At 47.0% G+C, this 12,447-nt stretch overlaps 1 pseudogene; it reads right to left on the bottom strand.

Annotated features, from left to right (window-relative positions):
* Positions 1-2,393: 2,393 nt before the first annotated feature.
* The window catches only part of LOC101609728, a 39,764-nt pseudogene continuing 29,710 nt past the window's right edge, over positions 2,394-12,447 (bottom strand).

The raw sequence follows: 12,447 nt of genomic DNA, 5'->3' as shown, positions 1-12,447 counted from the left end.
GTGTGCTTCTTGTCTGGCTGGTTGATTTTGGAGTCTGTAGATGCCCTGCTTGTCAATGCTGTTGGTGACCGTTATCCTCCAGGGGCTCCCCTGAGCTTCCCAGCACTGTGAGCGCCGGGCAGGAGGGAGCTACCTTCTCTTTTGCTTCCAGCATGGTATTCTGAGTCCTGTGACCACAGCCTACGGTGCCTTCGTCAATAGGGTCTTACCTTTTATCTCTGGCAGGCAATCAAGTGCTTTGGCAATGGCCAACATTGTTTTGGGGACCTCATGGGTCTCCCTGGACAGCAGTTCACTGTGAGAGACAACCCAGTTCTGGGCCTGGGTGTTACCAGCCAGATTCCTTAGTTTTTGTGTTTCTTTTCTTTTCTTTAAATTACCAACAACTTCCACGATTATAAAAAATATCCCATGGTCATGCTCTCTTCCCCCACTTTCCCCTTTGAAACTCCATTCTCCTTCTTATCCCCTCCTCCTCTCAATCAGTCTCTCTTTTGTTTTGATGTCATGATCTTTTCCTCCTCTTATGATGGTCTTGTGTAGGTAGTGTCAGGCACTGCGAGGTCATGGATATCCAGGCCATTTTGTGTCTTGGGGGAGCACGTTGTAAGCTGTCCTACCCTTCCTTTGACTCTTACATTCTTTCCACCACCTCTTCCGCAATGGGCCTTGAGCCTTGGAAGGTGTGATAGAGATATTGCAGTACTGAGCACTCCTATCACTTCTTCCCAGCACCACTATGCTTTCTGAGTCATCCCAAGGTCATTGGAAAAGTGAAGGTTCTCTACCAAAAATGAGAGTAGCAATAATATATAGGTATGAACATTAATAAATGTGCTTACTGGACAGTTTGATGAGCATAGTAGTATATACATTTAGCCAGACAGCAGTAGATGTTACACCCCTAGGGCTCATGACTACCCCTGTTTTAGGTTTTCAGTATCAGGGATGCATTTCCTCCCATAGAGTGGGCCTCCAGTCCACTTAGAGGGCAGCTGGTTTCCACCAGTTTTTTGAGGTAAGGTCTCACTCTAGCCTAGGCTGACCTGGAATTTGCTCTGCAGTCTTAGACTGGCCTCAAACTCACAGTGATCCTCCTGCCTCTGCCTCCTGCTAGGATTAAAGGCATGTACCACCGTGCTGCCCAGCTAGAACCCACAGTTTCTTTCTTTCTTTTTTTCAAGGTAGGGTCTAACTCTAGCCCAGGATGACCTAGAATTCACAGTGTATTCTCAGGTTGGCCTTGAACTCACAGCGATCCTCTTAAACTCTGCCTTTCCAGTGCTGGGATTAAAGGCATGTGCCACCACACCCAGCCGAGTCCATAGTTGTGAGGTTAAGCTTTCTCCACCTTATGTCTGTACTGGGCCACCCTTCCTTTATTGGTGGCTATAGCTTGTGGAATGCCAGCCAGGTTGAGGGCTTCTGTGGAATTGGTTCACATTGTCTTAACTTTGGTGTAACACTCTCCTCGCTCCCCCCCCCCCCCCCCCGTCTTTTGTTCCTTCCCCAGCCTGCCAGGTAACTCCTCCTCTCTGTTTCTTCTTCCTCCTGGCCTCATTCTAGTCTTAGGCCCATATTCCTGGTAACTACCATTTGCCCTCATCTCTAATTGATCCCAGTTAGGAAGCACAGACGAGAGAGTACACGCAGCGTTGTTGTCTTTCTGTGCCTGTGTAACCTTGCTTAAATGATTTTTTTCCCCAACTCCATCTATTTTCCTGCAAATTTCATTTTTCCTTGCCACTGAATAGAATCCCACCGTATCTATGTGCCACATCTTCATTAGCCAGTTGTCAATGGATGGGCATCTGGGCTGATTCCAGTTCCTAGCGATTGTGATGACAACAGGAACAAACATGGCTGGACAGGCGTCTCCAGTAAAGGCTGGTATGTGCTCAGGAGTGGTACAGCTGGACTAAATGGTAGATCTACTTTCATCTTTTCAGGAGCCTCCACGCTGAGTTTCCAGTGGTTGTGCAAGTTTGTATTCCCACCAGCAGTTTTTATCTATTTGAGAAAGACGAAGAGGGAGGGCGTGAGAGAAAGAGAATGGCAGGGCCTCCAGCCGCTGCAGGGGAATTCAGACACTTGTGCATCTGGCTTACCTGGGTCCTGAGGAACTGAACCTGGCTCCTCTGACTTTGCAGGCAAGTGCCTTAACTGCTAAGCCATCTTTCCAGCCCTCTACTGCTCTTTTTGAGTCTACCAAAAGACTAGTTCATGGCCTGGTTTGTAGCTCAGTATGGAACCCCCTTCTCCATCGCTCAGCTTCCAGAAGGACATTCCACTCAGTTTGCCCAGAAAGCAGCGCTGCCTTCACTTGTAGCCTGAGTGCCCTGTGGAGGGCCTGCCAGCACATCCAGGCCCCGTGAGCAGAGAGCTCATCCTCCTCAGTTTGGCAGCGGCTCTGGAAAAAGTGATAACGGGGGTGGGGCAAGGAAAGCGGAGCCTCCGCTTCTGCTGTCTGTCCACAGCTTTTACCCAAAGCCAGCAGGAAGGGCTTTTGGCTTACAAGACAGAAAGTGGCAGGGTCATTTGGTGATTGTGTTTGAAGAGCCCCTACTGCCTGAGGCCAGGCAGAAAACGTGATGCACAAAACGGTCATGTTGTTGATCAGCCACGTGTTTACTGAGCCTGCGTGGCGAGTCATGCTCCCTTTGGGCTCCAAGGGTGCAGGAGGAAATTGGTGCTGTGGGTAGAACAGGGCCTTACTGGAGGTGCCGTGGTCGGGAGCAGGGATTTTATCAAGCAAGCCAGAGCCCAGATCATCGTCTGACTCTTCAGACTGTCTTTCTTCTCATCCCTCTTCGCCTGGCCTGCAGCAGGGCCGGAACCAGCACCAGGAGCTGCAGAGGCAGGAGCTGCAGAGGCAGGAGCTGCAGAGGCAGGAGCTGCAGAGGCAGGAGCTGCAGAGGCAGGAGCTGCAGAGGCAGGAGCTGCAGAGGCAGGAGCTGCAGAGGCAGGAGCTGCAGAGGCAGGAGCTGCAGAGGCAGGAGCTGCAGAGGCAGGAGCTGCAGAGGCAGGAGCTGCAGAGGCAGGAGCTGCAGAGGCAGCCGCAGCTCCACCGCAGTCACACTGCCACGCTTGCCAGCACCTTGGGCGATGACGCCTTCAGTATTTTTCCCGTTCAGCTCACTGATGACCTTGTTGAGCCAGTCATCCTCAGCCTCGATGCCCACGCTGTCCGGGATCTTCTTGATGACCTTGGCCCTGGGGGAGGAGCTGCCCCCAAAGGCAGCCAGCAGTAGGAGGCGATGTGACGCACGTCCACAGCAGCAGCGCCGGCCAGTGAAAGAATCTAGAACATTTCTAGCTAGCAAAGAAAGTTTACTCTTTTTAATAAAGTTAGGTTGTTGATTTGAGATCTTCCTTCTTTTTTTTTTTTTTTGGTTTTTCAAGGTAGGGTCTCACTCTGGTCCAGGCTGACCTGGAATTAACTATGTAGTCTCAGGGTGGCCTTGAACTCACGGTGATCCTCCTACCTCTGCCTCCCGAGTGCTGGGATTAAAGACGTGCACTACCACGCCCGGCTTTTTTTTTTTTTAAATACATTTTAGGGGCTGGAGAGATGTCTTAGTGGTTAAGTGTTTGCCTGTGAAGCCTAAGCACCCAGGTTCAAGGCTCGATTCCCCAGGACCCACGTTAGCCAGATGCACAAGGAGACGCACGTGTCTGGAGTCCGTTTGTAGTGGCTGGAAGCCCTGACACACTCATTCCCTCTCTCTGTCTGTCGCTCTCAAATAAATAAATATAAATAATAAAAAATTAAAAAAATATATTTTATTTATTAGAGAGAGAGAAAGAGGCAGAGGGAGAGGGGAGACAATGGGTGCACCAGGGCCTCCAGGCGCCGCAAACTAACTCCAAATGCATGCTCTACCTTGTGCATCTGGCTTACGTGGGTCCTGGAGAATTGAACTGGGATCCTTTGGCTTTGTAGACAAATGCCTTAACCACTAAGCCATCTCTCCAGCCCCCTTTGTTCTTTCTTAATATTAATTTTTTAATAAAATTTCCTGTTACCAACGGTTTCACTGAATTTTTTTTTTCTTTTTTGAGGTAGGGTCTCACTCTAATCCAGGCTGACCTGAAATTCACTCTGCAGTCTCAGGGTGACCTTGAATTTGGTGTGATCCTCCTCCCTCTGCCGCTGGGACTCAAGGCGCGCCACCATGCCCAGTGGCGATGTCTCCGTTTTCGTCGCCTTCTTCTTCTCCTCCCCCTCCCCCATTCCTTCTTCTGCCTAACAAATGTTCTAACTTGGAGAGGGCTCCACGTGGACTTGAGAAAATGTGTGTCCTTCTCTTGGCTGATCCAGTGCTCGCCACATCTCTGTTAGGTCTGACCAGTCTATGGTGTGCTCACCCCCAATTCCCTCCCCCCTATCTTTTCTTTTTATTCTTTTGTGGTGACATGACATTACTCTGTATGACTGGTCTTGACCTCAGGGCAATCAACCGATGTCAGCCTCTCAAGTGCTGGTGTGACAGGCATGAGGCCCCACTCTCTTTTCTTAATTTATCTTCTGTCGGGTCATCGTATCTATTATTGAAAATAGGCCTTGAGCCGGGCATGTTGGCATACACCTTTGATCCCAGCACTTGGGAGGCAGAGGTAGGAGGATCACCGTGAGTTCAAGGCCACCCTGAGACTCCGTAGTGAATTCCAGGTCAGCCTGGGCTAGAGTGAGACCCTACCTCGAAAAAAAAAAAAAGAAAAGAAAATAGGCCTTGACGACTCGGCCTAGCACTGTGGTGCTGTTTCTCCTTGCTAGTCCACTCTGCTTACTCCTATATGTTGGATTTCTGATGTTGAGTGTGGCTGTGTTTGCAATTGTTGTAACCACTTGGTGAATTAACTCATTAAGAAATATACAATAGTCTTCATCTCTTATACTGACTTTGTATTAGGGCTTACCTTCTCTGATATTACTACAGCCTTCTCTTTCTCTTTTGAATAATACTTTTATGAAAATCTACCATTTCATTGAAAATGTATATATGTCCCTTAGATCTAAAGTAAATGTTTTATCTAGCTTTTATTCCTTTTTAAAAAAATATTTATTTATTAGCTGGGTATGGTGGCGCATACCTTTAATCCTAGCACTCGGGAGGCAGAGATAGGAGGAGCGCCATGAGTTCTAGGCCACCCTGAGACTACATAATGAATCCCAGGTCAGCCTGAGCTAGAGTGAGGCCTTACCTTGAAAAACCAAAAAATTAAAAAAAAATTTATTTATTTATTTATTTGTAAGCAGAGAGAGATAGAGAGTAGAGAGACAGACAGACAGAATGGGCACGCTAGGGCCTCTAGCCACTGCAGATGAACTCCAGATGCATGTGTCCCTTGTGCATCTGGCTTACATGGGTCCTGGGGAATTGAACCTGTGTCCTTTGGCTTCACAGGCAAATGCCTTAACTGCTAAGCCATCTCTTCAGCCCTTATTCCTTTTTAAAAATGTTGGTTGTCATTGCAGATTTTGTTTTAGTCCATTCTGTTAATGTATACCCTAGGGAACTTAGTCTGTTTACACGAAAATAATTATTGGCAGGGAAGGTCTTAGCATCATTGTTTTGTAATTTGTTTTCTGTAAGTCTTATAATATTTTCTCTCCTCTCAGTTCCTTCATTACTAGCTTCTTAGTGGTTAAGTGATTTCTTTTGGTGGGTATATATTTTGAAATATTTCTTATGAGCCTTTTCATTTTCTATATCTTTTTGTATTTTCTTTATGGACACCTCATGAAGATTGTACGTAGCATTCTAAAATTATAACAATCCATTTTGAACTGGTACCAACTTTAATTTCATGCAAAGAATTTATCCCTTGTAGCACTGCTGTCCCCCATCATGTTTTATTGATACATACAAATTTTTTACATAGTGTACACCCATGTTGTTTTTATTGAGACAGGGTCTGAGGTAGTTGAGGCTGGCTTTGAACTCCTGATCCTCCTGTTATCAGTTCCCAAGGATGGGGGTTATAAGCATGTGCCAGAACATGTGTTTGTTTTCTTTTTAAATTTTAAGGGGGTGCTTTACCTATTCCGTTCTGTTCATCTACCTGCACCTTCCTCTCTTCTGCCTGTGCCAGTCTCCCAAGTCATCCTGCCGCCCACTTGCCGCCCAGTCAGGAGCCTGAGTTCTCACCACTCGCCCCTGCCTGCGCGCTGAGCTGCGAACTGGAAGTCAGAGCTTTGGGGTTCCTGGCTCTGCTGCAACATCGTGTACGGGGTCTGCTCTACGCCCTCGGGTTGTCAAGATGGAACTAGGGCCTGGGTGTGGCTGTGCTTCACCACATTATGCTGTGGAGAGGCTGCAGGAAGGGACAGTTACAATGTGGCTTTTCCTTGACTGGGCATTTACTTGGCTGCTACAGACATTTTAAATGCTTCCCAGAGTTCTTACGAAGCTATTTTAGCCCATGTCTTTGTTCTCACGATGTTCCTTTATGGGAACAACAGCCTGAAGCTTTCTGCTGAAAAATCCTGCTGACCTCACTTTGTATTCATGCCCGCTGGGGTTTTGTTTTCACCACTGCTGCCTTAAATGACACTGACGATCTTTCCACATTTTCATGATCGGACTCAAACGCAGCAAAGTGTGCCACTCTGTTACACAGGTAAGGTGTGACTAGCCATGGCTTAAGCCCAGGGTTCTAGGTCTGGCTCTGTGTTCTCTGAGGCAGGCCTTTTGGAACTGGACACTCACACTGATGGCCTGGGGGGGGGGGTCTTGCAAAAATGCAAATTCTGATTCAGGAGATCTGAGGAGGGACCCAATTTCCTTAATTTCCATAAGCGCCAAAGCGATGCTAGCGCTCTGGTCTGTCCACAACTCGAGTGTCCACAGTGGAAGTTACCACAGCCTTGACAGGGAGAGAGGAGCAGGTCACAACGAGGCTAAGTTAGTAAGCTCTGGACAGGAGGCTGCTTCCTTGTTTCCCTCAGAGAACAAGACTGAGATGCAGATCAGACTTGATGGAGGGTGCAGGAGGAAAGGCTTGAGGCACAGGGTTTCTGGGGCTTCTGCCCTTCGACGTGAAGGTGTCCTGGGTTTAAATACAATTCCAAAATGTACCTTAAACATCTCCAAACCCAGGTGAGGCTTTGGAATAGTAGGGAACCTTCCTTGGGAGGAGCTTTAAGTGCCTATGCTGTGCATAAGAAATGCGGGGGCCCTCTTTCACGCCTGTCCTGCTCAGCTCCTGACATCAGCTGATGTGATCATTCTGAAGGTTCTCTGCAACGTAACAACCTAAGAGGGACAGGAAATGGCCTCCTAAGGGAATGTCCACTTATAAGTCCATTAGTGAAGCAAGACTAAAAAGGTACCCCATGGTCAATGCACTGCAGTTAGCATCACGAGGCCACAGGGAGACCCTGTTCTTCATGAGGCTATTGATGTAGTGTTCCCGTGAGTTGGCCACCTAAGAAGGGGTGGGTTTGAGCACACAGTTAGGGAAAGAGGTTGGGAGCCCCCAGCGGGCACCCAGATACCCCGGAGTCAAATACTGTCTTTTGTCTGCTCAGCTGCAAACCTGTCCAGTCAGCAGAATGGTCCAGGAGGGGTCAGGAAAACACGCAGAACTGCCCACAGGCTGCAGAGTCAGTCTGTGTGGTTTTGTTAGTACTGTGTGTGTGTGTGTGTGTGTGTGTGTGTGTGTGTGTGCGCACGTGAGCGTGCATGTGGAAGGCAGAGGGGACATCTGCAATCATCCTTAATCATCCTCCTCCTTACAGGGCACGGGGCCTCTCACTGAACCCAGGGCTCACTGCAGTGGCTTGTCCAGGTAGCCGGCACATACTCGGATCTTCCTGTCCCCATCTCCCAAGCGCTGGGCTCATAGGAACACACTGCCACATTCAGCATTTATATGGGTGCTTGGGATTCAAACTCAGGTCCTCACCCCTGCACAGCAAGCTTTCCTGACTGAGCCATGCCTCCCCCCAAGAGTTAGGAGTCATCTGCTAGACCAGATAACCTCATGGATGCTGGAAAAAGTGGATTTAAGGGACACCAGGAGGCAGTTGTCTTCCTGCCTCTCTTCCCTTGCCGGGAGCAAGGAACGAGCGCAGAAATTGGTGGGCGCACACGGCGGAGCAGCCCTGCCCTGCCCAGCGCACGGCCTAGGCCAGCCGCACTCAGCTGCCCCTGTTTAAATAGAATCTTTGTATTCACGAGGAGTTCAAGATGTCTGTGTTAGGGATAAAAAAAACAAACATGTAGCAAGCAGGATTCCAGGCGTGAGTGCCAGTGACTGATTTCATTTTCATTATATCTTGAGAGGTTCTCAGGACCAGCTGCCCATGTTCCGATAAATAATCCTCCACAGTGCTCACGCAAACAGCACTAATCAGGCATAGTGGGTCTCTCTCTTCTCTCTCTCTCTCCCTCTCTCTCACATACACACACGAAGACTAACATGAAAGTACAAAAGGAACTAGATGGAAAGAAGAAAGAGTTTGGTAGGAATGGAAGGGACACAAGAAGGCAATGGGGATGAAAATGATCAAAATACATTACAGACGCATATGAAGTTATCAAGAACTAAGCATATAAAAACACAGGAAGAAAGGGGTCATTCATTTAATTATTAATTTAATATTTGCTGAATACGTGCCATGTTGTTAGCTCTGCACAATATACTTGGAGCCCAGGACAAACATAAGCAATGGGCTGGAGAGATGGCTTAGTGGTTGAGGCTCTTGCCTGTGAAGCTTAAGGACCCATGTTCAACTCCCCCGATCCCCTGTATGCAAGGTTGAGCACAAGGGGGTGCACACATCTGGAGTTTGATTGAAGTGGCTAGAGGCCCTGGCATGCCAATTCTCTCTCTCTCATAAAGGCGTGTGCCACCACGCCCAGGGGAAAAAAAAAAAAGAACCACAGTATTCCTGTTCTGAGGGAGTTCCCAACCTGAGCAATTCAGAGCTTCCTGCCTCTGGATTCATGTTCCAGGTACCATGAAGAATCATCTTTTTGTTTTTTTCAAGTGAGAAGCTGCTTCCCGGCCCCTAGCATTGCTCCTTCCAGAGACCGGGAGTGTGACAGATCCTTGAAAATGTCCTGTTCCGTTGATCTTCACTCTAAACCTGGCTCCATAGTCACCCTCTAGACAAAGCCTCACTAAAGCAGGCAGGACCAATAAGTTCCCAGGATTATGAAATACCAAAGAGCGAAATAACAGAAGCAAGACCATCGACAACAGAAATGACTGCAAGTTCTCATTTCCCGGCAGAGACATCGGAGACCCATGCCATGGGAAAATCTTGGCCCTACTGGGAGGAATTCAGTCCCGGGTTCCTCCCTAACCCAGACGGATGTGTGGGTTTAATGTTTCAGTGAGATTTCATCAAACCAAACCACAAGAGGCATAGGGGTTTTTATGCCAGGATTCCTCTCCTAATGTTTGAGAGGTCATTCTGAGGTTTAAAAAATACATATGTCTGTGTCTGAAGATTGTCAGTTAACTCAGAAACACATTCAGGGAGGTTTGAGATGATGAGAAAACTGGACTTTGAAGGAATTCAGTAAAGCATTCACCTGGGAAAATGGAAACAGAAGGAGGAGAGAGAAAATGCTGTGAAATGCTGACTCAGGCATCCAGAATGAAATACCATAAGGGCTAGTCTCTTGGGAGATTTGTTTTCTGAAAGGTCGGAAGGAATGCCACTTACTCCCATGGTCATAAATTGTCCCCAAGGGTTCTTCTTGCTGGAGTTAATTTCTCACAATAATCCTAAGAATTGAGGAGGAGCATGTTTAAAACATGGACGCCAGGCACCATTCTGGGCATCTAAACTAGTTTCTGAGAGTGCAGCCCTGAAATATGCAGTTTTTGTTTTTTAATTTTATTTTCATTTATTAATTTTAGAGGGAGAGAGATACAGGAATATGAAAGGAGAGCAAGAGAGACTGGGCACACCACGGCCTCCAGCCATTGCAAACGAACTCCAGATGTGTGTGCCCCCTTGTGCGTCTGGTTTACGTGGGTCCTAGGAAGTTGAACCTGGGTCCTTTGGCTTTACAGACAAGCACCTTAACAGCTAAGCCATCCTACCAGCCCTGAAATATGCATTTTGAAGTGGCTTTCCCAATGTAATCATCTGGCTCAAAAACTTAAGAGAATGGACTGGGCATGGTGGCACACGCCTTTAATCCCAGCATTCAAGAGGCAGAGGTAGGAGGATCGCCATGAGTTTGAGGCCACTCTGAGACTACATAGTGAATTCCAGGTCAATCTGAGCTAGAGTGAGACCCTATCTCAAAAAAAAAAAAAAAAAAAAAAAAAGCCCACAAAAAATAAAAAATAAACTTAAGAGAATGGTAGTGTAAACTATCCCCAGATGGGTTGGGTTTCTCTTTAAGTCCATTTCTGTTGCTTTAACAACATATCTCAGGCTGTGAAATTTATAAAGAAATGAGGTTGATTTATCCCACTGTGTCGGGAAGACCCATCTGATAAAGTGCCTGTGCTGCATCGTAACATGGGGAATGGCTTTGCCTGGTGGAAAGGTGTGTAAGAATGGTGAGCGGCCAGGTGTGGTTGCGTACACCTTTAATCCCAGCACTCAGAAGGCCGAGGTAGGAGGATCACTGTGAGTTCGAGGCCACCCTGAGATTACATAGTAAATTCTAGGCCAGCCTGAGCTAGAGTGAAACCCTACCTCAAAAAACAAACAAACAAACAAAAAAAACCCAAAAAACAAACAAACAAACAAAAAACAAAACAGAAAACAAACTCATTCTCAAAGTAGTCCAGTACTGAGAGATCCAATCCAGTTCCTTAAGACCAGCATCAACCCTTTCCAAGGAAAGAGGCCTCCATGACTTAATCACTTCCCTCTAGACCCACCTCTTAATGACTGTACCATTTTAAAAAATACTATTACATTGGGTATCAAACTTTCAGAAAATGGACCTTTGGGAGAAAAATCATATCTAAATCAAAATGGTCTCTGTGTGGCTTTGATGAAGTAACCAGATCATCCTTTCACATTCACATTGCCAAATACCTTGCCACAGCCAGCACTGTCTTACCTGTCTGGTTTAGGTATTAGTGTCAGGATGGCTTCACAGCAGGGATCATGGAGCATACCCTCCTCTTCAATTGTGTGAAATAACTAGAGAAAAAGTAGTTTTAGCTCTTATATGAAGACTTGGTAGAATTCAGTAGCAAATCTACGTGAGCCTGGATTTCTTGTTGGTGGTAGTGAAAGGCATTTAATTACTTGTTCAGTCTTTTTTTTTTTTTTTTTTTGAGGTAAGGTCTTACTCAAGCCCAGGCTGACCTGGAATTCACTGTGGAGTCTCAGGGTGGCCTCGAACTCACGGCAATCCTCCTATCTCTGCTTTCTGAGTGCTGGGATTAAAGGTGTGCTCCACCATGCCCAGCACTTGTTCAGTCTTAATTGATGTTGTAACTCTATTTAGGTAATTCCCCTCCCACAGGCTAGCTCTCATAGTTCTGGGAAGAGATATGTGAAGCTGCTGGTGGATAGTGGCCTCCGCCACTGTGAACAAGCAAGAGACCCTATAATCTACAAAATGAACTTGCCTGACAAAGGTACACATTGGTGCAATAGTGGCACACAGCTTATGTGGATAATTAATGGCTCTCTGATTGGATAAGAGGTCTTCTCAGTGTGAGAAAAGTCACATCTGGTACTGAGAACAAGGTCACAATCCTAGAGATGTGATGGTCATAAACTCTAGGGAGAAGCTCTCACTAGTCTTTGGCCAAGATGAATGGCGACACCTATCAAAAAGTCTCTCAATTGGGCTAGAGAGATGACTTAGTGATTAAGGTGCTTGCCTGTGAAGCTTAAGGACCCATGTTCAGTTCCCCAGATCTCACATAAGCCAGATGCACAGGGTGACGCATGTGCACAAGGTGGCACACACATCTGGAGTCTGGTTACAGTGGCTGACAGCCCTGGTATGCCAAGTCTGTCTCTCATATAAAAAAACAAAGGCCAGGCCAGACATGGTGATGCACACCTTTAATCCCAGCACTAAGGAGGCAGAGGTCGAAGAATCACTGTGAGTTCGAGGCCACCCTGAGAATACATAGTGGATTCCAGATCAACCAGGGCTAGAGTGAGACCCTACCTTGAAAAACCTAAAAAATAAAAAATAAAAAAATAGGGCTGGAGATATGGCTTAGCGGTTAAGCGCTTGCCTGTGAAGCCTAAGGACCCCGGTTCGAGGCTCGGTTCCCCAGGTCCCACGTTAGCCAGATGCACAAGGGGGCGCACGCGTCTGGAGTTCGTTTGCAGAGGCTGGAAGTCCTGGCGCGCCCATTCTCTCTCCCCCTCTATCTGTCTTTCTCTCTGTGTCTGTCACTCTCAAATAAATAAATAAAAATTAAAAAAAAATAAAATAAAATAAAAAAATAAAAAAGAAAAGGGCCAGTCTGTTGGGTTTGCCTCAAAAATAAATA

The sequence above is a fragment of the Jaculus jaculus genome, chromosome 16, assembly GCF_020740685.1.
Source record: "Jaculus jaculus isolate mJacJac1 chromosome 16, mJacJac1.mat.Y.cur, whole genome shotgun sequence".
NCBI lineage: Eukaryota > Metazoa > Chordata > Mammalia > Rodentia > Dipodidae > Jaculus > Jaculus jaculus.
The sequence above is the reverse complement of the archived record's forward strand: the minus strand, read 5'-3'. Positions and strand labels throughout refer to the sequence as shown.